The following is a 24,005-nucleotide window of genomic DNA, read 5'->3' as shown; positions in this document are numbered from 1 at the left end:
TTGGTCTGAGACCTGACAGTCCAGATGCCACGCATGCTGCCGCGTGGCGGCGGTGTCGCGGCTTGGGACAAGAGGAGGCCCCACGGTGCGGGCTGGGGCGCCAGGCACCGCGCGGGCGCTGAGGGTGGGGGTGACCCCCACCCCGGGCCGCCGCCGCGCTCCCAGAAAGGGGACAGAACAAGAGGCAAAAAAAAAAAAAAAAAAAAAAAGCAGCAGCCTGTGGCACCCGGTATTCCCAGGCGGTCTCCCATCCAAGTACTAACCAGGCCCGACCCTGCTTAGCTTCCGAGACCAGACGAGATCGGGGGCGTTCAGGGTGGTGTGGCCCTAGACGGCGGCGGAGGGCGCCCCTGCCCCGCTCAAGAAGCCGAGCCTCTCTGGGCTTCCCCGCCGCCGCCTCCCGCCCCAGGCCCCGCGCCGGGCCGGGCCGGTTGAGTTCGCCGGCCGGGTCCCGCGGGCTCCCAGGGACGGGGGTGATGGGCGGGGCGGGGCGGGGCAGGGCGGGGGGGCTGTCTCTCTCTACACACACACACACACACTCACACTCACTCACACTCACACAAGATGCGCCTCCACGGCTGGACTCGCCAAGGTGGAGCCCTCCCAGCCCCCCTCGTCTCCTCGCCCGGCCTCCTTCACCTACCCGCTGCCCACCCCCAGCGCGTCGCTGCCTGCCGCTGACTGCGCACGCGCGGGACGCTCGCCCTTTGACCCCAGCCAGGGGCCGCCCTCCCCCACAACCCCTTTCAGCTGCGCCCCCCTCCTCGCCCTGTGGGTGGGCTGCCGCCTATTCCCCCGGGCCAGGGCTGGGGCACAGCCAGTGTATGGGGCGTCTCTCTCTGGGGATGTGTCCCATGGGTGGGGTGGGGTGGCGTGGTTTGGGGGGCGCTGAAGAAATCAGTCCCCTCCATCTCCTACCTCTGGAAAACGCCCAAGCCCGTGGAGAACTGCCGGCACCGCTTCGTGGGGGCCGGGACCCTCCTCCGTGTCCTCCGGTGGCCCAGTCCAAGGGGCCTGGGCCTGGCCGGGGCTGCATTGGACCCCGACCACCCTGGCGTGTGGACTCGCTAAAAATCGGCCATTAGATATTGGATTCCAGCTTCCTGGAGGTCATTTCACTAATGAGTGCACCGGAAAGAGTTTCCTAATCCATCTGTGAGGGTGGCAACTGAAAGAGAATTTTAAAGCTGACAGAATAGGCGAGGGAAGGCATAGGAGATTTCCACACCCAGCAAGGAAGCCTTTCCCGAAATGGAAGAAAGAAACGAGCAAACAGAGACACCGGTAGCCCGCCCGGAAAAGAGTCTGCCCCTGAGAGAAAGCACCCTGACCAGGTTCACCCGTGGGTGGGTGGCGAGCTAGCGGCATTCAGAAGAGCGAGGCCCGCAGTCTGTGCGGAAGACACCTGCGCTCGGGTGTGTGTGGCGGCGCGATTCACAAGCAGCTCTAGATGTTAAACCAAGGAGAAGCCAGGGAGTTCCCAACGCCCCAGGTGTCCTCAGCCCACGACTGGCTGCTGTGGGAATGCGAAGCCCGGCTCCTTGTCTCAGAGCGGGGTTCCCAGGAGGATCAGGCTGAAGCTGGGACTTGGCCTCAAAGTGTCCCCTCGCATGGCCACCCCCTTCCCCTTCCTGCTCCTCTACTCCTGGTGCCCCTCCATCCAGGGGCCAGACCTTAAAGAGTCACCGCAAGAGAATCCTGGTCCCAAAGGAGCCTTCTGGGGGACCGGTGCTGAGAGAGGTTGTGGGCATGGCCCGCTGGGGCTCTGCCCGACCCAGGGCTGAGAGATGCCACCTCCCAGCTCTGGGTCCCTGCAGGAAGTGTTGGCAAGCACAGGGCCGGTCCTCCAAAGGCCCAGGTGCAGGGAGCCCAGGCCAAGCAGCCTGTGGAAGAAGCCACTTGCCGTGCCACCCCGGGAACAGGACTGCAGGCCCCGGCCCTTCCCACCTCCTCCTCCTCCTCCTCCTCCTCCTCCTCCTCCTCCTCCCCCCCGCCCCCCCCCACAGGGCACAGGGCTCAGAGACACCTCAGACTCTTGCTACCCAAAGTGCAAAGGGCATCAGTTGCTCCTCCAACCCCCCTCCCCCCGCCCAGCAGACCACGTTGTCCAGCCAGCCCCCGGGCCTCCCTGGGGTGCCCAGCACAAAAGTGCAGACACCCACCGGACCCTCAATCTCAGTTTTCGGATGTTTTTGCCACTCTAAGGACCCGCAGGCCAGCTGGGCCTTCGGGCAGGACAGAGAGCCCCGGAATCCGACGTGGAGAGCTGCGTGTACGTCCCCATCAGGAGGCGGTCCCCACCTCCGCGGCTCTCCCCTTGCGGGGAGCGGCAGCCCAGCCGGCAGCCGCAGGGCCTCAGGGAAGACACCAGGCTGGGCCCCCGCGGCACAGCGGGGGCACGTCCCCCGCACTCACGCGACTTAGGGACGGCTGCTGGAGACTGCTGCGGCCACCCTGCTGCCGGGTTTCTGGAGGGCTTCCTGGAAGCAGCGTCCACACCAAGCCCTTGGAAGGCCCAGGCGACGGAGGAGCCGGTCAGGCAGGGGCCGAGGACGGTGAGAGGCCGGGCGGGCGGGAAGGAGCATGTCAGGCAGGGGCAGAGGACGGTGACCGGCCGGGCGGGGAGGAGCCGGTCAGGCGGGGGCCCAGGACAGTGACGGGCCTGGCCGGGGAGGAGTGCGTCAGGCAGGGGCAGAGGAGACGGGCTGGGTAAGGGTTAGGGTTACAGTTAGGGCACAATTCACAATCGCAAAGACGTGGAAGCGACCCGAGTGCCCATCCATCCAGGAGTGCATCAATAAAATGTGGCGCGTGGACACCACGGAGTGCCATTCGGCTGTGAGGAGCAGCGGTGAGAGGGCGCCTCTCGTGTTCTCCTGGCCAGAGCTGGAACCCGTTCCAGTAAGCCAAGTATCCCAAGAATGGACACACGAGCACCACGTGAGCGCGCTCACCAGCAAACTGGTACGAACGGATGGACACCTAAGTGGACGGAGAGGAATCACCTTCATCGGGTGGGTGTCGGGCGGGTGGGGGGAGGGGAGGGGCATACACATCCATTAGGCATGGGGTGGGTGCGCACCGACTGGGGGATGGGCGCACTTGAAGCTCTGACCCGAGGGGGGGAGGCTTGGAGAGGGCAAGGCACCCGACCTTAACATTGGTACCCCCACAATACGCTGGAACAACATGAGAGGTGTATGAATAAGAACACAGGGGGGGCCGGGCGCGGTGGCTCACGCCTGTAATCCTAGCTCTCTGGGAGGCCGAGGCGGGCGGATTGCTCCAGGTCAGGAGTTCGAAACCAGCCTGAGCAAGAGCGAGACCCCGTCTCTACTAAAAATAGAAAGAAATTAATTGGCCAACTAATATATATAGAAAAACACAGCCGGGCGTGGTGGTGCATGCCTGTAGTCCCAACTACTCGGGAGGCTGAGGCAGCAGGATTGCTTGAGCCCGGAGATTGAGGTTGCTGTGAGCTAGGCTGACGCCATGGCACTCACTCTAGCCTGGGCAGCAAAACGAGACTCTGTCTCAAAAAAAAAAAAAAAAAAAAAGAACACAGGGGGGAGGGCGGCACGGGCAACACATGTCACCTGAATACTTGTACTCCCATCATCTGCTTGAAAAGAGAGAGAAAAGAAAATGCAATCATAGAGGTAAGAGACACTTTTTAAAAATAATGAATCCGAAGAGAAAAGTAAAAGGAGGCCTGTGGAGCAGGTCTGGGTGTGACTCCGGATCCCCCAACATCAGGTGCCACCACCAAAGATTCCTGCGTGTAGCCCATAGAACCCCAAAAGCAACGGGACGAGTTCTGGTCACGTACTCCCTCAAAATGACATCCTGGCCTTCTTCTGGAACTCCCTCCCCTCTCAGACTCTCAAGGTTTCCTCCAGCGTGTCGGTTCCCACAGAGCAGACCTTTGGTCTGAGACCTGACAGTCCAGATGCCACGCATGCTGCCGCGTGGTGGCGGTGTCGCGGCTTGGGACAAGAGGAGGCCCCACGGTGCGGGCTGGGGCGCCAGGCACCGCGCGGGCGCTGAGGGTGGGGGTGACCCCCACCCCGGGCCGCCGCCGCGCTCCCAGAAAGGGGACAGAACAAGAGGCAAAAAAAAAAAAAAAAAAAAAAAAAAAGCAGCAGCCTGTGGCACCCGGTATTCCCAGGCGGTCTCCCATCCAAGTACTAACCAGGCCCGACCCTGCTTAGCTTCCGAGACCAGACGAGATCGGGGGCGTTCAGGGTGGTGTGGCCCTAGACGGCGGCGGAGGGCGCCCCTGCCCCGCTCAAGAAGCCGAGCCTCTCTGGGCTTCCCCGCCGCCGCCTCCCGCCCCAGGCCCCGCGCCGGGCCGGGCCGGTTGAGTTCTCCGGCCGGCCGGGTCCCGCGGGCTCCCAGGGACGGGGGTGATGGGCGGGGCGGGGCGGGGCGGGGCAGGGCGGGGGGCTGTCTCTCTCTACACACACACACACACACTCACACTCACTCACACTCACACAAGATGCGCCTCCACGGCTGGACTCGCCAAGGTGGAGCCCTCCCAGCCCCCCTCGTCTCCTCGCCCGGCCTCCTTCACCTACCCGCTGCCCACCCCCAGCGCGTGGCTGCCTGCCGCTGACTGCGCACGCGCGGGACGCTGGCCCTTTGACCCCAGCCAGGGGCCGCCCTCCCCCACAACCCCTTTCAGCTGCGCCCCCCTCCTCGCCCTGTGGGTGGGCTGCCGCCTATTCCCCCGGGCCAGGGCTGGGGCACAGCCAGTGTATGGGGCGTCTCTCTCTGGGGATGTGTCCCATGGGTGGGGTGGGGTGGCGTGGTTTGGGGGGCGCTGAAGAAATCAGTCCCCTCCATCTCCTACCTCTGGAAAACGCCCAAGCCCGTGGAGAACTGCCGGCACCGCTTCGTGGGGGCCGGGCCCTCCTCCGTGTCCTCCGGTGGCCCAGTCCAAGGGGCCTGGGCCTGGCCGGGGCTGCATTGGACCCCGACCACCCTGGCGTGTGGACTCGCTAAAAATCGGCCATTAGATATTGGATTCCAGCTTCCTGGAGGTCATTTCACTAATGAGTGCACCGGAAAGAGTTTCCTAATCCATCTGTGAGGGTGGCAACTGGAAGAGAATTTTAAAGCTGACAGAATAGGCGAGGGAAGGCATAGGAGATTTCCACACCCAGCAAGGAAGCCTTTCCCGAAATGGAAGAAAGAAACGAGCAAACAGAGACACCGGTAGCCCGCCCGGAAAAGAGTCTGCCCCTGAGAGAAAGCACCCTGACCAGGTTCACCCGTGGGTGGGTGGCGAGCTAGCGGCATTCAGAAGAGCGAGGCCCGCAGTCTGTGCGGAAGACACCTGCGCTCGGGTGTGTGTGGCGGCGCGATTCACAAGCAGCTCTAGATGTTAAACCAAGGAGAAGCCAGGGAGTTCCCAACGCCCCAGGTGTCCTCAGCCCACGACTGGCTGCTGTGGGAATGCGAAGCCCGGCTCCTTGTCTCAGAGCGGGGTTCCCAGGAGGATCAGGCTGAAGCTGGGACTTGGCCTCAAAGTGTCCCCTCGCATGGCCACCCCCTTCCCCTTCCTGCTCCTCTACTCCTGGTGCCCCTCCATCCAGGGGCCAGACCTTAAAGAGTCACCGCAAGAGAATCCTGGTCCCAAAGGAGCCTTCTGGGGGACCGGTGCTGAGAGAGGTTGTGGGCATGGCCCGCTGGGGCTCTGCCCGACCCAGGGCTGAGAGATGCCACCTCCCAGCTCTGGGTCCCTGCAGGAAGTGTTGGCAAGCACAGGGCCGGTCCTCCAAAGGCCCAGGTGCAGGGAGCCCAGGCCAAGCAGCCTGTGGAAGAAGCCACTTGCCGTGCCACCCCGGGAACAGGACTGCAGGCCCCGGCCCTTCCCACCTCCTCCTCCTCCTCCTCCTCCTCCTCCTCCACCCCCCCGCCCCCCCCCCACAGGGCACAGGGCTCAGAGACACCTCAGACTCTTGCTACCCAAAGTGCAAAGGGCATCAGTTGCTCCTCCAACCCCCCTCCCCCCGCCCAGCAGACCACGTTGTCCAGCCAGCCCCCGGGCCTCCCTGGGGTGCCCAGCACAAAAGTGCAGACACCCACCGGACCCTCAATCTCAGTTTTCGGATGTTTTTGCCACTCTAAGGACCCGCAGGCCAGCTGGGCCTTCGGGCAGGACAGAGAGCCCCGGAATCCGACGTGGAGAGCTGCGTGTACGTCCCCATCAGGAGGCGGTCCCCACCTCCGCGGCTCTCCCCTTGCGGGGAGCGGCAGCCCAGCCGGCAGCCGCAGGGCCTCAGGGAAGACACCAGGCTGGGCCCCCGCGGCACAGCGGGGGCACGTCCCCCGCACTCACGCGACTTAGGGACGGCTGCTGGAGACTGCTGCGGCCACCCTGCTGCCGGGTTTCTGGAGGGCTTCCTGGAAGCAGCGTCCACACCAAGCCCTTGGAAGGCCCAGGCGACGGAGGAGCCGGTCAGGCAGGGGCCGAGGACGGTGAGAGGCCGGGCGGGCGGGAAGGAGCATGTCAGGCAGGGGCAGAGGACGGTGACCGGCCGGGCGGGGAGGAGCCGGTCAGGCGGGGGCCCAGGACAGTGACGGGCCTGGCCGGGGAGGAGTGCGTCAGGCAGGGGCAGAGGAGACGGGCTGGGTAAGGGTTAGGGTTACAGTTAGGGCACAATTCACAATCGCAAAGACGTGGAAGCGACCCGAGTGCCCATCCATCCAGGAGTGCATCAATAAAATGTGGCGCGTGGACACCACGGAGTGCCATTCGGCTGTGAGGAGCAGCGGTGAGAGGGCGCCTCTCGTGTTCTCCTGGCCAGAGCTGGAACCCGTTCCAGTAGGCCAAGTATCCCAAGAATGGACACACGAGCACCACGTGAGCGCGCTCACCAGCAAACTGGTACGAACGGATGGACACCTAAGTGGACGGAGAGGAATCACCTTCATCGGGTGGGTGTCGGGCGGGTGGGGGGAGGGGAGGGGCATACACATCCATTAGGCATGGGGTGGGTGCGCACCGACTGGGGGATGGGCGCACTTGAAGCTCTGACCCGAGGGGGGAGGCTTGGAGAGGGCAAGGCACCCGACCTTAACATTGGTACCCCCACAATACGCTGGAACAACATGAGAGGTGTATGAATAAGAACACAGGGGGGGCCGGGCGCGGTGGCTCACGCCTGTAATCCTAGCTCTCTGGGAGGCCGAGGCGGGCGGATTGCTCCAGGTCAGGAGTTCGAAACCAGCCTGAGCAAGAGCGAGACCCCGTCTCTACTAAAAATAGAAAGAAATTAATTGGCCAACTAATATATATAGAAAAACACAGCCGGGCGTGGTGGTGCATGCCTGTAGTCCCAACTACTCGGGAGGCTGAGGCAGCAGGATTGCTTGAGCCCGGAGATTGAGGTTGCTGTGAGCTAGGCTGACGCCATGGCACTCACTCTAGCCTGGGCAGCAAAACGAGACTCTGTCTCAAAAAAAAAAAAAAAAAAAAGAACACAGGGGGGAGGGCGGCACGGGCAACACATGTCACCTGAATACTTGTACTCCCATCATCTGCTTGAAAAGAGAGAGAAAAGAAAATGCAATCATAGAGGTAAGAGACACTTTTTAAAAATAATGAATCCGAAGAGAAAAGTAAAAGGAGGCCTGTGGAGCAGGTCTGGGTGTGACTCCGGATCCCCCAACATCAGGTGCCACCACCAAAGATTCCTGCGTGTAGCCCATAGAACCCCAAAAGCAACGGGACGAGTTCTGGTCACGTACTCCCTCAAAATGACATCCTGGCCTTCTTCTGGAACTCCCTCCCCTCTCAGACTCTCAAGGTTTCCTCCAGCGTGTCGGTTCCCACAGAGCAGACCTTTGGTCTGAGACCTGACAGTCCAGATGCCACGCATGCTGCCGCGTGGCGGCGGTGTCGCGGCTTGGGACAAGAGGAGGCCCCACGGTGCGGGCTGGGGCGCCAGGCACCGCGCGGGCGCTGAGGGTGGGGGTGACCCCCACCCCGGGCCGCCGCCGCGCTCCCAGAAAGGGGACAGAACAAGAGGCAAAAAAAAAAAAAAAAAAAAAAAAAAAGCAGCAGCCTGTGGCACCCGGTATTCCCAGGCGGTCTCCCATCCAAGTACTAACCAGGCCCGACCCTGCTTAGCTTCCGAGACCAGACGAGATCGGGGGCGTTCAGGGTGGTGTGGCCCTAGACGGCGGCGGAGGGCGCCCCTGCCCCGCTCAAGAAGCCGAGCCTCTCTGGGCTTCCCCGCCGCCGCCTCCCGCCCCAGGCCCCGCGCCGGGCCGGGCCGGTTGAGTTCTCTGGCGGCCGGGTCCCGCGGGCTCCCAGGGACGGGGGTGATGGGCGGGGCGGGGCGGGGCGGGGCAGGGCGGGGGGCTGTCTCTCTCTACACACACACACACACACTCACACTCACTCACACTCACACAAGATGCGCCTCCACGGCTGGACTCGCCAAGGTGGAGCCCTCCCAGCCCCCCTCGTCTCCTCGCCCGGCCTCCTTCACCTACCCGCTGCCCACCCCCAGCGCGTGGCTGCCTGCCGCTGACTGCGCACGCGCGGGACGCTGGCCCTTTGACCCCAGCCAGGGGCCGCCCTCCCCCACAACCCCTTTCAGCTGCGCCCCCCTCCTCGCCCTGTGGGTGGGCTGCCGCCTATTCCCCCGGGCCAGGGCTGGGGCACAGCCAGTGTATGGGGCGTCTCTCTCTGGGGATGTGTCCCATGGGTGGGGTGGGGTGGCGTGGTTTGGGGGGCGCTGAAGAAATCAGTCCCCTCCATCTCCTACCTCTGGAAAACGCCCAAGCCCGTGGAGAACTGCCGGCACCGCTTCGTGGGGGCCGGGCCCTCCTCCGTGTCCTCCGGTGGCCCAGTCCAAGGGGCCTGGGCCTGGCCGGGGCTGCATTGGACCCCGACCACCCTGGCGTGTGGACTCGCTAAAAATCGGCCATTAGATATTGGATTCCAGCTTCCTGGAGGTCATTTCACTAATGAGTGCACCGGAAAGAGTTTCCTAATCCATCTGTGAGGGTGGCAACTGAAAGAGTATTTTAAAGCTGACAGAATAGGCGAGGGAAGGCATAGGAGATTTCCACACCCAGCAAGGAAGCCTTTCCCGAAATGGAAGAAAGAAACGAGCAAACAGAGACACCGGTAGCCCGCCCGGTAAAGAGTCTGCCCCTTAGAGAAAGCACCCTGACCAGGTTCACCCGTGGGTGGGTGGCGAGCTAGCGGCATTCAGAAGAGCGAGGCCCGCAGTCTGTGCGGAAGACACCTGCGCTCGGGTGTGTGTGGCGGCGCGATTCACAAGCAGCTCTAGATGTTAAACCAAGGAGAAGCCAGGGAGTTCCCAACGCCCCAGGTGTCCTCAGCCCACGACTGGCTGCTGTGGGAATGCGAAGCCCGGCTCCTTGTCTCAGAGCGGGGTTCCCAGGAGGATCAGGCTGAAGCTGGGACTTGGCCTCAAAGTGTCCCCTCGCATGGCCACCCCCTTCCCCTTCCTGCTCCTCTACTCCTGGTGCCCCTCCATCCAGGGGCCAGACCTTAAAGAGTCACCGCAAGAGAATCCTGGTCCCAAAGGAGCCTTCTGGGGGACCGGTGCTGAGAGAGGTTGTGGGCATGGCCCGCTGGGGCTCTGCCCGACCCAGGGCTGAGAGATGCCACCTCCCAGCTCTGGGTCCCTGCAGGAAGTGTTGGCAAGCACAGGGCCGGTCCTCCAAAGGCCCAGGTGCAGGGAGCCCAGGCCAAGCAGCCTGTGGAAGAAGCCACTTGCCGTGCCACCCCGGGAACAGGACTGCAGGCCCCGGCCCTTCCCACCTCCTCCTCCTCCTCCTCCTCCTCCTCCTCCACCCCCCCGCCCCCCCCCACAGGGCACAGGGCTCAGAGACACCTCAGACTCTTGCTACCCAAAGTGCAAAGGGCATCAGTTGCTCCTCCAACCCCCCTCCCCCCGCCCAGCAGACCACGTTGTCCAGCCAGCCCCCGGGCCTCCCTGGGGTGCCCAGCACAAAAGTGCAGACACCCACCGGACCCTCAATCTCAGTTTTCGGATGTTTTTGCCACTCTAAGGACCCGCAGGCCAGCTGGGCCTTCGGGCAGGACAGAGAGCCCCGGAATCCGACGTGGAGAGCTGCGTGTACGTCCCCATCAGGAGGCGGTCCCCACCTCCGCGGCTCTCCCCTTGCGGGGAGCGGCAGCCCAGCCGGCAGCCGCAGGGCCTCAGGGAAGACACCAGGCTGGGCCCCCGCGGCACAGCGGGGGCACGTCCCCCGCACTCACGCGACTTAGGGACGGCTGCTGGAGACTGCTGCGGCCACCCTGCTGCCGGGTTTCTGGAGGGCTTCCTGGAAGCAGCGTCCACACCAAGCCCTTGGAAGGCCCAGGCGACGGAGGAGCCGGTCAGGCAGGGGCCGAGGACGGTGAGAGGCCGGGCGGGCGGGAAGGAGCATGTCAGGCAGGGGCAGAGGACGGTGACCGGCCGGGCGGGGAGGAGCCGGTCAGGCGGGGGCCCAGGACAGTGACGGGCCTGGCCGGGGAGGAGTGCGTCAGGCAGGGGCAGAGGAGACGGGCTGGGTAAGGGTTAGGGTTACAGTTAGGGCACAATTCACAATCGCAAAGACGTGGAAGCGACCCGAGTGCCCATCCATCCAGGAGTGCATCAATAAAATGTGGCGCGTGGACACCACGGAGTGCCATTCGGCTGTGAGGAGCAGCGGTGAGAGGGCGCCTCTCGTGTTCTCCTGGCCAGAGCTGGAACCCGTTCCAGTAAGCCAAGTATCCCGAGAATGGACACACGAGCACCACGTGAGCGCGCTCACCAGCAAACTGGTACGAACGGATGGACACCTAAGTGGACGGAGAGGAATCACCTTCATCGGGTGGGTGTCGGGCGGGTGGGGGGAGGGGAGGGGCATACACATCCATTAGGCATGGGGTGGGTGCGCACCGACTGGGGGATGGGCGCACTTGAAGCTCTGACCCGAGGGGGGAGGCTTGGAGAGGGCAAGGCACCCGACCTTAACATTGGTACCCCCACAATACGCTGGAACAACATGAGAGGTGTATGAATAAGAACACAGGGGGGGCCGGGCGCGGTGGCTCACGCCTGTAATCCTAGCTCTCTGGGAGGCCGAGGCGGGCGGATTGCTCCAGGTCAGGAGTTCGAAACCAGCCTGAGCAAGAGCGAGACCCCGTCTCTACTAAAAATAGAAAGAAATTAATTGGCCAACTAATATATATAGAAAAACACAGCCGGGCGTGGTGGTGCATGCCTGTAGTCCCAACTACTCGGGAGGCTGAGGCAGCAGGATTGCTTGAGCCCGGAGATTGAGGTTGCTGTGAGCTAGGCTGACGCCATGGCACTCACTCTAGCCTGGGCAGCAAAACGAGACTCTGTCTCAAAAAAAAAAAAAAAAAAAAAGAACACAGGGGGGAGGGCGGCACGGGCAACACATGTCACCTGAATACTTGTACTCCCATCATCTGCTTGAAAAGAGAGAGAAAAGAAAATGCAATCATAGAGGTAAGAGACACTTTTTAAAAATAATGAATCCGAAGAGAAAAGTAAAAGGAGGCCTGTGGAGCAGGTCTGGGTGTGACTCCGGATCCCCCAACATCAGGTGCCACCACCAAAGATTCCTGCGTGTAGCCCATAGAACCCCAAAAGCAACGGGACGAGTTCTGGTCACGTACTCCCTCAAAATGACATCCTGGCCTTCTTCTGGAACTCCCTCCCCTCTCAGACTCTCAAGGTTTCCTCCAGCGTGTCGGTTCCCACAGAGCAGACCTTTGGTCTGAGACCTGACAGTCCAGATGCCACGCATGCTGCCGCGTGGCGGCGGTGTCGCGGCTTGGGACAAGAGGAGGCCCCACGGTGCGGGCTGGGGCGCCAGGCACCGCGCGGGCGCTGAGGGTGGGGGTGACCCCCACCCCGGGCCGCCGCCGCGCTCCCAGAAAGGGGACAGAACAAGAGGCAAAAAAAAAAAAAAAAAAAAAAAAAAAAGCAGCAGCCTGTGGCACCCGGTATTCCCAGGCGGTCTCCCATCCAAGTACTAACCAGGCCCGACCCTGCTTAGCTTCCGAGACCAGACGAGATCGGGGGCGTTCAGGGTGGTGTGGCCCTAGACGGCGGCGGAGGGCGCCCCTGCCCCGCTCAAGAAGCCGAGCCTCTCTGGGCTTCCCCGCCGCCGCCTCCCGCCCCAGGCCCCGCGCCGGGCCGGGCCGGTTGAGTTCTCCGGCCGGCCGGGTCCCGCGGGCTCCCAGGGACGGGGGTGATGGGCGGGGCGGGGCGGGGCGGGGCGGGGTGGGGGGCTGTCTCTCTCTACACACACACACACACACTCACACTCACTCACACTCACACAAGATGCGCCTCCACGGCTGGACTCGCCAAGGTGGAGCCCTCCCAGCCCCCCTCGTCTCCTCGCCCGGCCTCCTTCACCTACCCGCTGCCCACCCCCAGCGCGTGGCTGCCTGCCGCTGACTGCGCACGCGCGGGACGCTGGCCCTTAGACCCCAGCCAGGGGCCGCCCTCCCCCACAACCCCTTTCAGCTGCGCCCCCCTCCTCGCCCTGTGGGTGGGCTGCCGCCTATTCCCCCGGGCCAGGGCTGGGGCACAGCCAGTGTATGGGGCGTCTCTCTCTGGGGATGTGTCCCATGGGTGGGGTGGGGTGGCGTGGTTTGGGGGGCGCTGAAGAAATCAGTCCCCTCCATCTCCTACCTCTGGAAAACGCCCAAGCCCGTGGAGAACTGCCGGCACCGCTTCGTGGGGGCCGGGCCCTCCTCCGTGTCCTCCGGTGGCCCAGTCCAAGGGGCCTGGGCCTGGCCGGGGCTGCATTGGACCCCGACCACCCTGGCGTGTGGACTCGCTAAAAATCGGCCATTAGATATTGGATTCCAGCTTCCTGGAGGTCATTTCACTAATGAGTGCACCGGAAAGAGTTTCCTAATCCATCTGTGAGGGTGGCAACTGAAAGAGAATTTTAAAGCTGACAGAATAGGCGAGGGAAGGCATAGGAGATTTCCACACCCAGCAAGGAAGCCTTTCCCGAAATGGAAGAAAGAAACGAGCAAACAGAGACACCGGTAGCCCGCCCGGAAAAGAGTCTGCCCCTTAGAGAAAGCACCCTGACCAGGTTCACCCGTGGGTGGGTGGCGAGCTAGCGGCATTCAGAAGAGCGAGGCCCGCAGTCTGTGCGGAAGACACCTGCGCTCGGGTGTGTGTGGCGGCGCGATTCACAAGCAGCTCTAGATGTTAAACCAAGGAGAAGCCAGGGAGTTCCCAACGCCCCAGGTGTCCTCAGCCCACGACTGGCTGCTGTGGGAATGCGAAGCCCGGCTCCTTGTCTCAGAGCGGGGTTCCCAGGAGGATCAGGCTGAAGCTGGGACTTGGCCTCAAAGTGTCCCCTCGCATGGCCACCCCCTTCCCCTTCCTGCTCCTCTACTCCTGGTGCCCCTCCATCCAGGGGCCAGACCTTAAAGAGTCACCGCAAGAGAATCCTGGTCCCAAAGGAGCCTTCTGGGGGACCGGTGCTGAGAGAGGTTGTGGGCATGGCCCGCTGGGGCTCTGCCCGACCCAGGGCTGAGAGATGCCACCTCCCAGCTCTGGGTCCCTGCAGGAAGTGTTGGCAAGCACAGGGCCGGTCCTCCAAAGGCCCAGGTGCAGGGAGCCCAGGCCAAGCAGCCTGTGGAAGAACCCACTTGCCGTGCCACCCCGGGAACAGGACTGCAGGCCCCGGCCCTTCCCACCTCCTCCTCCTCCTCCTCCTCCTCCTCCTCCACCCCCCCGCCCCCCCCCCACAGGGCACAGGGCTCAGAGACACCTCAGACTCTTGCTACCCAAAGTGCAAAGGGCATCAGTTGCTCCTCCAACCCCCCTCCCCCCGCCCAGCAGACCACGTTGTCCAGCCAGCCCCCGGGCCTCCCTGGGGTGCCCAGCACAAAAGTGCAGACACCCACCGGACCCTCAATCTCAGTTTTCGGATGTTTTTGCCACTCTAAGGACCCGCAGGCCAGCTGGGCCTTCGGGCAGGACAGAGAGCCCCGGAATCCGACGTGGAGAGCTGCGTGTACGTCCCCATCAGGAGGCGGTCCCCACCTCCGCGGCTCTCCCCTTGCGGGGAGCGGCAGCCCAGCCGGCAGCCGCAGGGCCTCAGGGAAGACACCAGGCTGGGCCCCCGCGGCACAGCGGGGGCACGTCCCCCGCACTCACGCGACTTAGGGACGGCTGCTGGAGACTGCTGCGGCCACCCTGCTGCCGGGTTTCTGGAGGGCTTCCTGGAAGCAGCGTCCACACCAAGCCCTTGGAAGGCCCAGGCGACGGAGGAGCCGGTCAGGCAGGGGCCGAGGACGGTGAGAGGCCGGGCGGGCGGGAAGGAGCATGTCAGGCAGGGGCAGAGGACGGTGACCGGCCGGGCGGGGAGGAGCCGGTCAGGCGGGGGCCCAGGACAGTGACGGGCCTGGCCGGGGAGGAGTGCGTCAGGCAGGGGCAGAGGAGACGGGCTGGGTAAGGGTTAGGGTTACAGTTAGGGCACAATTCACAATCGCAAAGACGTGGAAGCGACCCGAGTGCCCATCCATCCAGGAGTGCATCAATAAAATGTGGCGCGTGGACACCACGGAGTGCCATTCGGCTGTGAGGAGCAGCGGTGAGAGGGCGCCTCTCGTGTTCTCCTGGCCAGAGCTGGAACCCGTTCCAGTAAGCCAAGTATCCCGAGAATGGACACACGAGCACCACGTGAGCACGCTCACCAGCAAACTGGTACGAACGGATGGACACCTAAGTGGACGGAGAGGAATCACCTTCATCGGGTGGGTGTCGGGCGGGTGGGGGGAGGGGAGGGGCATACACATCCATTAGGCATGGGGTGGGTGCGCACCGACTGGGGGATGGGCGCACTTGAAGCTCTGACCCGAGGGGGGAGGCTTGGAGAGGGCAAGGCACCCGACCTTAACATTGGTACCCCCACAATACGCTGGAACAACATGAGAGGTGTATGAATAAGAACACAGGGGGGGCCGGGCGCGGTGGCTCACGCCTGTAATCCTAGCTCTCTGGGAGGCCGAGGCGGGCGGATTGCTCCAGGTCAGGAGTTCGAAACCAGCCTGAGCAAGAGCGAGACCCCGTCTCTACTAAAAATAGAAAGAAATTAATTGGCCAACTAATATATATAGAAAAACACAGCCGGGCGTGGTGGTGCATGCCTGTAGTCCCAACTACTCGGGAGGCTGAGGCAGCAGGATTGCTTGAGCCCGGAGATTGAGGTTGCTGTGAGCTAGGCTGACGCCATGGCACTCACTCTAGCCTGGGCAGCAAAACGAGACTCTGTCTCAAAAAAAAAAAAAAAAAAAAAGAACACAGGGGGGAGGGCGGCACGGGCAACACATGTCACCTGAATACTTGTACTCCCATCATCTGCTTGAAAAGAGAGAGAAAAGAAAATGCAATCATAGAGGTAAGAGACACTTTTTAAAAATAATGAATCCGAAGAGAAAAGTAAAAGGAGGCCTGTGGAGCAGGTCTGGGTGTGACTCCGGATCCCCCAACATCAGGTGCCACCACCAAAGATTCCTGCGTGTAGCCCATAGAACCCCAAAAGCAACGGGACGAGTTCTGGTCACGTACTCCCTCAAAATGACATCCTGGCCTTCTTCTGGAACTCCCTCCCCTCTCAGACTCTCAAGGTTTCCTCCAGCGTGTCGGTTCCCACAGAGCAGACCTTTGGTCTGAGACCTGACAGTCCAGATGCCACGCATGCTGCCGCGTGGCGGCGGTGTCGCGGCTTGGGACAAGAGGAGGCCCCACGGTGCGGGCTGGGGCGCCAGGCACCGCGCGGGCGCTGAGGGTGGGGGTGACCCCCACCCCGGGCCGCCGCCGCGCTCCCAGAAAGGGGACAGAACAAGAGGCAAAAAAAAAAAAAAAAAAAAAAAAAAAAGCAGCAGCCTGTGGCACCCGGTATTCCCAGGCGGTCTCCCATCCAAGTACTAACCAGGCCCGACCCTGCTTAGCTTCCGAGACCAGACGAGATCGGGGGCGTTCAGGGTGGTGTGGCCCTAGACGGCGGCGGAGGGCGCCCCTGCCCCGCTCAAGAAGCCGAGCCTCTCTGGGCTTCCCCGCCGCCGCCTCCCGCCCCAGGCCCCGCGCCGGGCCGGGCCGGTTGAGTTCTCCGGCCGGCCGGGTCCCGCGGGCTCCCAGGGACGGGGGTGATGGGCGGGGCGGGGCGGGGCGGGGCAGGGCGGGGGGCTGTCTCTCTCTACACACACACACACACACTCACACTCACTCACACTCACACAAGATGCGCCTCCACGGCTGGACTCGCCAAGGTGGAGCCCTCCCAGCCCCCCTCGTCTCCTCGCCCGGCCTCCTTCACCTACCCGCTGCCCACCCCCAGCGCGTGGCTGCCTGCCGCTGACTGCGCACGCGCGGGACGCTGGCCCTTTGACCCCAGCCAGGGGCCGCCCTCCCCCACAACCCCTTTCAGCTGCGCCCCCCTCCTCGCCCTGTGGGTGGGCTGCCGCCTATTCCCCCGGGCCAGGGCTGGGGCACAGCCAGTGTATGGGGCGTCTCTCTCTGGGGATGTGTCCCATGGGTGGGGTGGGGTGGCGTGGTTTGGGGGGCGCTGAAGAAATCAGTCCCCTCCATCTCCTACCTCTGGAAAACGCCCAAGCCCGTGGAGAACTGCCGGCACCGCTTCGTGGGGGCCGGGCCCTCCTCCGTGTCCTCCGGTGGCCCAGTCCAAGGGGCCTGGGCCTGGCCGGGGCTGCATTGGACCCCGACCACCCTGGCGTGTGGACTCGCTAAAAATCGGCCATTAGATATTGGATTCCAGCTTCCTGGAGGTCATTTCACTAATGAGTGCACCGGAAAGAGTTTCCTAATCCATCTGTGAGGGTGGCAACTGAAAGAGAATTTTAAAGCTGACAGAATAGGCGAGGGAAGGCATAGGAGATTTCCACACCCAGCAAGGAAGCCTTTCCCGAAATGGAAGAAAGAAACGAGCAAACAGAGACACCGGTAGCCCGCCCGGAAAAGAGTCTGCCCCTGAGAGAAAGCACCCTGACCAGGTTCACCCGTGGGTGGGTGGCGAGCTAGCGGCATTCAGAAGAGCGAGGCCCGCAGTCTGTGCGGAAGACACCTGCGCTCGGGTGTGTGTGGCGGCGCGATTCACAAGCAGCTCTAGATGTTAAACCAAGGAGAAGCCAGGGAGTTCCCAACGCCCCAGGTGTCCTCAGCCCACGACTGGCTGCTGTGGGAATGCGAAGCCCGGCTCCTTGTCTCAGAGCGGGGTTCCCAGGAGGATCAGGCTGAAGCTGGGACTTGGCCTCAAAGTGTCCCCTCGCATGGCCACCCCCTTCCCCTTCCTGCTCCTCTACTCCTGGTGCCCCTCCATCCAGGGGCCAGACCTTAAAGAGTCACCGCAAGAGAATCCTGGTCCCAAAGGAGCCTTCTGGGGGACCGGTGCTGAGAGAGGTTGTGGGCATGGCCCGCTGGGGCTCTGCCCGACCCAGGGCTGAGAGATGCCACCTCCCAGCTCTGGGTCCCTGCAGGAAGTGTTGGCAAGCACAGGGCCGGTCCTCCAAAGGCCCAGGTGCAGGGAGCCCAGGCCAAGCAGCCTGTGGAAGAACCCACTTGCCGTGCCACCCCGGGAACAGGACTGCAGGCCCCGGCCCTTCCCACCTCCTCCTCCTCCTCCTCCTCCTCCTCCTCCACCCCCCCGCCCCCCCCCACAGGGCACAGGGCTCAGAGACACCTCAGACTCTTGCTACCCAAAGTGCAAAGGGCATCAGTTGCTCCTCCAACCCCCCTCCCCCCGCCCAGCAGACCACGTTGTCCAGCCAGCCCCCGGGCCTCCCTGGGGTGCCCAGCACAAAAGTGCAGACACCCACCGGACCCTCAATCTCAGTTTTCGGATGTTTTTGCCACTCTAAGGACCCGCAGGCCAGCTGGGCCTTCGGGCAGGACAGAGAGCCCCGGAATCCGACGTGGAGAGCTGCGTGTACGTCCCCATCAGGAGGCGGTCCCCACCTCCGCGGCTCTCCCCTTGCGGGGAGCGGCAGCCCAGCCGGCAGCCGCAGGGCCTCAGGGAAGACACCAGGCTGGGCCCCCGCGGCACAGCGGGGGCACGTCCCCCGCACTCACGCGACTTAGGGACGGCTGCTGGAGACTGCTGCGGCCACCCTGCTGCCGGGTTTCTGGAGGGCTTCCTGGAAGCAGCGTCCACACCAAGCCCTTGGAAGGCCCAGGCGACGGAGGAGCCGGTCAGGCAGGGGCCGAGGACGGTGAGAGGCCGGGCGGGCGGGAAGGAGCATGTCAGGCAGGGGCAGAGGACGGTGACCGGCCGGGCGGGGAGGAGCCGGTCAGGCGGGGGCCCAGGACAGTGACGGGCCTGGCCGGGGAGGAGTGCGTCAGGCAGGGGCAGAGGAGACGGGCTGGGTAAGGGTTAGGGTTACAGTTAGGGCACAATTCACAATCGCAAAGACGTGGAAGCGACCCGAGTGCCCATCCATCCAGGAGTGCATCAATAAAATGTGGCGCGTGGACACCACGGAGTGCCATTCGGCTGTGAGGAGCAGCGGTGAGAGGGCGCCTCTCGTGTTCTCCTGGCCAGAGCTGGAACCCGTTCCAGTAAGCCAAGTATCCCGAGAATGGACACACGAGCACCACGTGAGCACGCTCACCAGCAAACTGGTACGAACGGATGGACACCTAAGTGGACGGAGAGGAATCACCTTCATCGGGTGGGTGTCGGGCGGGTGGGGGGAGGGGAGGGGCATACACATCCATTAGGCATGGGGTGGGTGCGCACCGACTGGGGGATGGGCGCACTTGAAGCTCTGACCCGAGGGGGGAGGCTTGGAGAGGGCAAGGCACCCGACCTTAACATTGGTACCCCCACAATACGCTGGAACAACATGAGAGGTGTATGAATAAGAACACAGGGGGGGCCGGGCGCGGTGGCTCACGCCTGTAATCCTAGCTCTCTGGGAGGCCGAGGCGGGCGGATTGCTCCAGGTCAGGAGTTCGAAACCAGCCTGAGCAAGAGCGAGACCCCGTCTCTACTAAAAATAGAAAGAAATTAATTGGCCAACTAATATATATAGAAAAACACAGCCGGGCGTGGTGGTGCATGCCTGTAGTCCCAACTACTCGGGAGGCTGAGGCAGCAGGATTGCTTGAGCCCGGAGATTGAGGTTGCTGTGAGCTAGGCTGACGCCATGGCACTCACTCTAGCCTGGGCAGCAAAACGAGACTCTGTCTCAAAAAAAAAAAAAAAAAAAAAGAACACAGGGGGGAGGGCGGCACGGGCAACACATGTCACCTGAATACTTGTACTCCCATCATCTGCTTGAAAAGAGAGAGAAAAGAAAATGCAATCCTAGAGGTAAGAGACACTTTTTAAAAATAATGAATCCGAAGAGAAAAGTAAAAGGAGGCCTGTGGAGCAGGTCTGGGTGTGACTCCGGATCCCCCAACATCAGGTGCCACCACCAAAGATTCCTGCGTGTAGCCCATAGAACCCCAAAAGCAACGGGACGAGTTCTGGTCACGTACTCCCTCAAAATGACATCCTGGCCTTCTTCTGGAACTCCCTCCCCTCTCAGACTCTCAAGGTTTCCTCCAGCGTGTCGGTTCCCACAGAGCAGACCTTTGGTCTGAGACCTGACAGTCCAGATGCCACGCATGCTGCCGCGTGGCGGCGGTGTCGCGGCTTGGGACAAGAGGAGGCCCCACGGTGCGGGCTGGGGCGCCAGGCACCGCGCGGGCGCTGAGGGTGGGGGTGACCCCCACCCCGGGCCGCCGCCGCGCTCCCAGAAAGGGGACAGAACAAGAGGCAAAAAAAAAAAAAAAAAAAAAAAAAAAGCAGCAGCCTGTGGCACCCGGTATTCCCAGGCGGTCTCCCATCCAAGTACTAACCAGGCCCGACCCTGCTTAGCTTCCGAGACCAGACGAGATCGGGGGCGTTCAGGGTGGTGTGGCCCTAGACGGCGGCGGAGGGCGCCCCTGCCCCGCTCAAGAAGCCGAGCCTCTCTGGGCTTCCCCGCCGCCGCCTCCCGCCCCAGGCCCCGCGCCGGGCCGGGCCGGTTGAGTTCTCCGGCCGGCCGGGTCCCGCGGGCTCCCAGGGACGGGGGTGATGGGCGGGGCGGGGCGGGGCGGGGCAGGGCGGGGGGCTGTCTCTCTCTACACACACACACACACACTCACACTCACTCACACTCACACAAGATGCGCCTCCACGGCTGGACTCGCCAAGGTGGAGCCCTCCCAGCCCCCCTCGTCTCCTCGCCCGGCCTCCTTCACCTACCCGCTGCCCACCCCCAGCGCGTGGCTGCCTGCCGCTGACTGCGCACGCGCGGGACGCTGGCCCTTTGACCCCAGCCAGGGGCCGCCCTCCCCCACAACCCCTTTCAGCTGCGCCCCCCTCCTCGCCCTGTGGGTGGGCTGCCGCCTATTCCCCCGGGCCAGGGCTGGGGCACAGCCAGTGTATGGGGCGTCTCTCTCTGGGGATGTGTCCCATGGGTGGGGTGGGGTGGCGTGGTTTGGGGGGCGCTGAAGAAATCAGTCCCCTCCATCTCCTACCTCTGGAAAACGCCCAAGCCCGTGGAGAACTGCCGGCACCGCTTCGTGGGGGCCGGGCCCTCCTCCGTGTCCTCCGGTGGCCCAGTCCAAGGGGCCTGGGCCTGGCCGGGGCTGCATTGGACCCCGACCACCCTGGCGTGTGGACTCGCTAAAAATCGGCCATTAGATATTGGATTCCAGCTTCCTGGAGGTCATTTCACTAATGAGTGCACCGGAAAGAGTTTCCTAATCCATCTGTGAGGGTGGCAACTGAAAGAGAATTTTAAAGCTGACAGAATAGGCGAGGGAAGGCATAGGAGATTTCCACACCCAGCAAGGAAGCCTTTCCCGAAATGGAAGAAAGAAACGAGCAAACAGAGACACCGGTAGCCCGCCCGGAAAAGAGTCTGCCCCTGAGAGAAAGCACCCTGACCAGGTTCACCCGTGGGTGGGTGGCGAGCTAGCGGCATTCAGAAGAGCGAGGCCCGCAGTCTGTGCGGAAGACACCTGCGCTCGGGTGTGTGTGGCGGCGCGATTCACAAGCAGCTCTAGATGTTAAACCAAGGAGAAGCCAGGGAGTTCCCAACGCCCCAGGTGTCCTCAGCCCACGACTGGCTGCTGTGGGAATGCGAAGCCCGGCTCCTTGTCTCAGAGCGGGGTTCCCAGGAGGATCAGGCTGAAGCTGGGACTTGGCCTCAAAGTGTCCCCTCGCATGGCCACCCCCTTCCCCTTCCTGCTCCTCTACTCCTGGTGCCCCTCCATCCAGGGGCCAGACCTTAAAGAGTCACCGCAAGAGAATCCTGGTCCCAAAGGAGCCTTCTGGGGGACCGGTGCTGAGAGAGGTTGTGGGCATGGCCCGCTGGGGCTCTGCCCGACCCAGGGCTGAGAGATGCCACCTCCCAGCTCTGGGTCCCTGCAGGAAGTGTTGGCAAGCACAGGGCCGGTCCTCCAAAGGCCCAGGTGCAGGGAGCCCAGGCCAAGCAGCCTGTGGAAGAAGCCACTTGCCGTGCCACCCCGGGAACAGGACTGCAGGCCCCGGCCCTTCCCACCTCCTCCTCCTCCTCCTCCTCCTCCTCCTCCACCCCCCCGCCCCCCCCCACAGGGCACAGGGCTCAGAGACACCTCAGACTCTTGCTACCCAAAGTGCAAAGGGCATCAGTTGCTCCTCCAACCCCCCTCCCCCCGCCCAGCAGACCACGTTGTCCAGCCAGCCCCCGGGCCTCCCTGGGGTGCCCAGCACAAAAGTGCAGACACCCACCGGACCCTCAATCTCAGTTTTCGGATGTTTTTGCCACTCTAAGGACCCGCAGGCCAGCTGGGCCTTCGGGCAGGACAGAGAGCCCCGGAATCCGACGTGGAGAGCTGCGTGTACGTCCCCATCAGGAGGCGGTCCCCACCTCCGCGGCTCTCCCCTTGCGGGGAGCGGCAGCCCAGCCGGCAGCCGCAGGGCCTCAGGGAAGACACCAGGCTGGGCCCCCGCGGCACAGCGGGGGCACGTCCCCCGCACTCACGCGACTTAGGGACGGCTGCTGGAGACTGCTGCGGCCACCCTGCTGCCGGGTTTCTGGAGGGCTTCCTGGAAGCAGCGTCCACACCAAGCCCTTGGAAGGCCCAGGCGACGGAGGAGCCGGTCAGGCAGGGGCCGAGGACGGTGAGAGGCCGGGCGGGCGGGAAGGAGCATGTCAGGCAGGGGCAGAGGACGGTGACCGGCCGGGCGGGGAGGAGCCGGTCAGGCGGGGGCCCAGGACAGTGACGGGCCTGGCCGGGGAGGAGTGCGTCAGGCAGGGGCAGAGGAGACGGGCTGGGTAAGGGTTAGGGTTACAGTTAGGGCACAATTCACAATCGCAAAGACGTGGAAGCGACCCGAGTGCCCATCCATCCAGGAGTGCATCAATAAAATGTGGCGCGTGGACACCACGGAGTGCCATTCGGCTGTGAGGAGCAGCGGTGAGAGGGCGCCTCTCGTGTTCTCCTGGCCAGAGCTGGAACCCGTTCCAGTAAGCCAAGTATCCCGAGAATGGACACACGAGCACCACGTGAGCGCGCTCACCAGCAAATTGGTACGAACGGATGGACACCTAAGTGGACGGAGAGGAATCACCTTCATCGGGTGGGTGTCGGGCGGGTGGGGGGAGGGGAGGGGCATACACATCCATTAGGCATGGGGTGGGTGCGCACCGACTGGGGGATGGGCGCACTTGAAGCTCTGACCCGAGGGGGGAGGCTTGGAGAGGGCAAGGCACCCGACCTTAACATTGGTACCCCCACAATACGCTGGAACAACATGAGAGGTGTATGAATAAGAACACAGGGGGGGCCGGGCGCGGTGGCTCACGCCTGTAATCCTAGCTCTCTGGGAGGCCGAGGCGGGCGGATTGCTCCAGGTCAGGAGTTCGAAACCAGCCTGAGCAAGAGCGAGACCCCGTCTCTACTAAAAATAGAAAGAAATTAATTGGCCAACTAATATATATAGAAAAACACAGCCGGGCGTGGTGGTGCATGCCTGTAGTCCCAACTACTCGGGAGGCTGAGGCAGCAGGATTGCTTGAGCCCGGAGATTGAGGTTGCTGTGAGCTAGGCTGACGCCATGGCACTCACTCTAGCCTGGGCAGCAAAACGAGACTCTGTCTCAAAAAAAAAAAAAAAAAAAAAGAACACAGGGGGGAGGGCGGCACGGGCAACACATGTCACCTGAATACTTGTACTCCCATCATCTGCTTGAAAAGAGAGAGAAAAGAAAATGCAATCCTAGAGGTAAGAGACACTTTTTAAAAATAATGAATCCGAAGAGAAAAGTAAAAGGAGGCCTGTGGAGCAGGTCTGGGTGTGACTCCGGATCCCCCAACATCAGGTGCCACCACCAAAGATTCCTGCGTGTAGCCCATAGAACCCCAAAAGCAACGGGACGAGTTCTGGTCACGTACTCCCTCAAAATGACATCCTGGCCTTCTTCTGGAACTCCCTCCCCTCTCAGACTCTCAAGGTTTCCTCCAGCGTGTCGGTTCCCACAGAGCAGACCTTTGGTCTGAGACCTGACAGTCCAGATGCCACGCATGCTGCCGCGTGGCGGCGGTGTCGCGGCTTGGGACAAGAGGAGGCCCCACGGTGCGGGCTGGGGCGCCAGGCACCGCGCGGGCGCTGAGGGTGGGGGTGACCCCCACCCCGGGCCGCCGCCGCGCTCCCAGAAAGGGGACAGAACAAGAGGCAAAAAAAAAAAAAAAAAAAAAAAAAAAAGCAGCAGCCTGTGGCACCCGGTATTCCCAGGCGGTCTCCCATCCAAGTACTAACCAGGCCCGACCCTGCTTAGCTTCCGAGACCAGACGAGATCGGGGGCGTTCAGGGTGGTGTGGCCCTAGACGGCGGCGGAGGGCGCCCCTGCCCCGCTCAAGAAGCCGAGCCTCTCTGGGCTTCCCCGCCGCCGCCTCCCGCCCCAGGCCCCGCGCCGGGCCGGGC

General features: G+C 63.0%; 7 non-coding genes across 7 annotated transcripts; all 7 read right to left on the bottom strand.

Moving 5' to 3' along the window:
• Positions 1 to 214: 214 nt before the first annotated feature.
• On the bottom strand, positions 215 to 333 carry LOC142868704 (5S ribosomal RNA). Its single transcript, XR_012917644.1, has one exon. It is a non-coding gene; the product is annotated as a 5S ribosomal RNA (ribosomal RNA).
• Positions 334 to 4,143: 3,810 nt separating this feature from the next.
• Positions 4,144 to 4,262, bottom strand: LOC142868703 (5S ribosomal RNA). Its single transcript, XR_012917643.1, has one exon. It is a non-coding gene; the product is annotated as a 5S ribosomal RNA (ribosomal RNA).
• A 3,810-nt stretch (positions 4,263 to 8,072) lies between these two features.
• On the bottom strand, positions 8,073 to 8,191 carry LOC142868702 (5S ribosomal RNA). Its single transcript, XR_012917642.1, has one exon. It is a non-coding gene; the product is annotated as a 5S ribosomal RNA (ribosomal RNA).
• A 3,810-nt stretch (positions 8,192 to 12,001) lies between these two features.
• On the bottom strand, positions 12,002 to 12,120 carry LOC142868701 (5S ribosomal RNA). The gene has a single exon (XR_012917641.1). It is a non-coding gene; the product is annotated as a 5S ribosomal RNA (ribosomal RNA).
• A 3,812-nt stretch (positions 12,121 to 15,932) lies between these two features.
• LOC142868700 (5S ribosomal RNA) lies at positions 15,933 to 16,051 on the bottom strand. The gene has a single exon (XR_012917640.1). It is a non-coding gene; the product is annotated as a 5S ribosomal RNA (ribosomal RNA).
• Positions 16,052 to 19,861: 3,810 nt separating this feature from the next.
• Positions 19,862 to 19,980, bottom strand: LOC142868699 (5S ribosomal RNA). Its single transcript, XR_012917639.1, has one exon. It is a non-coding gene; the product is annotated as a 5S ribosomal RNA (ribosomal RNA).
• A 3,811-nt stretch (positions 19,981 to 23,791) lies between these two features.
• LOC142868698 (5S ribosomal RNA) lies at positions 23,792 to 23,910 on the bottom strand. The gene has a single exon (XR_012917638.1). It is a non-coding gene; the product is annotated as a 5S ribosomal RNA (ribosomal RNA).
• Positions 23,911 to 24,005: the final 95 nt, after the last annotated feature.

Source organism: Microcebus murinus, unplaced genomic scaffold (genome assembly GCF_040939455.1).
Source record: "Microcebus murinus isolate Inina unplaced genomic scaffold, M.murinus_Inina_mat1.0 scaf038_hap2_Mmur4.0, whole genome shotgun sequence".
Classification (NCBI taxonomy): Eukaryota; Metazoa; Chordata; class Mammalia; order Primates; family Cheirogaleidae; genus Microcebus; species Microcebus murinus.
This window is presented reverse-complemented; position numbering and strand designations above follow the sequence as displayed.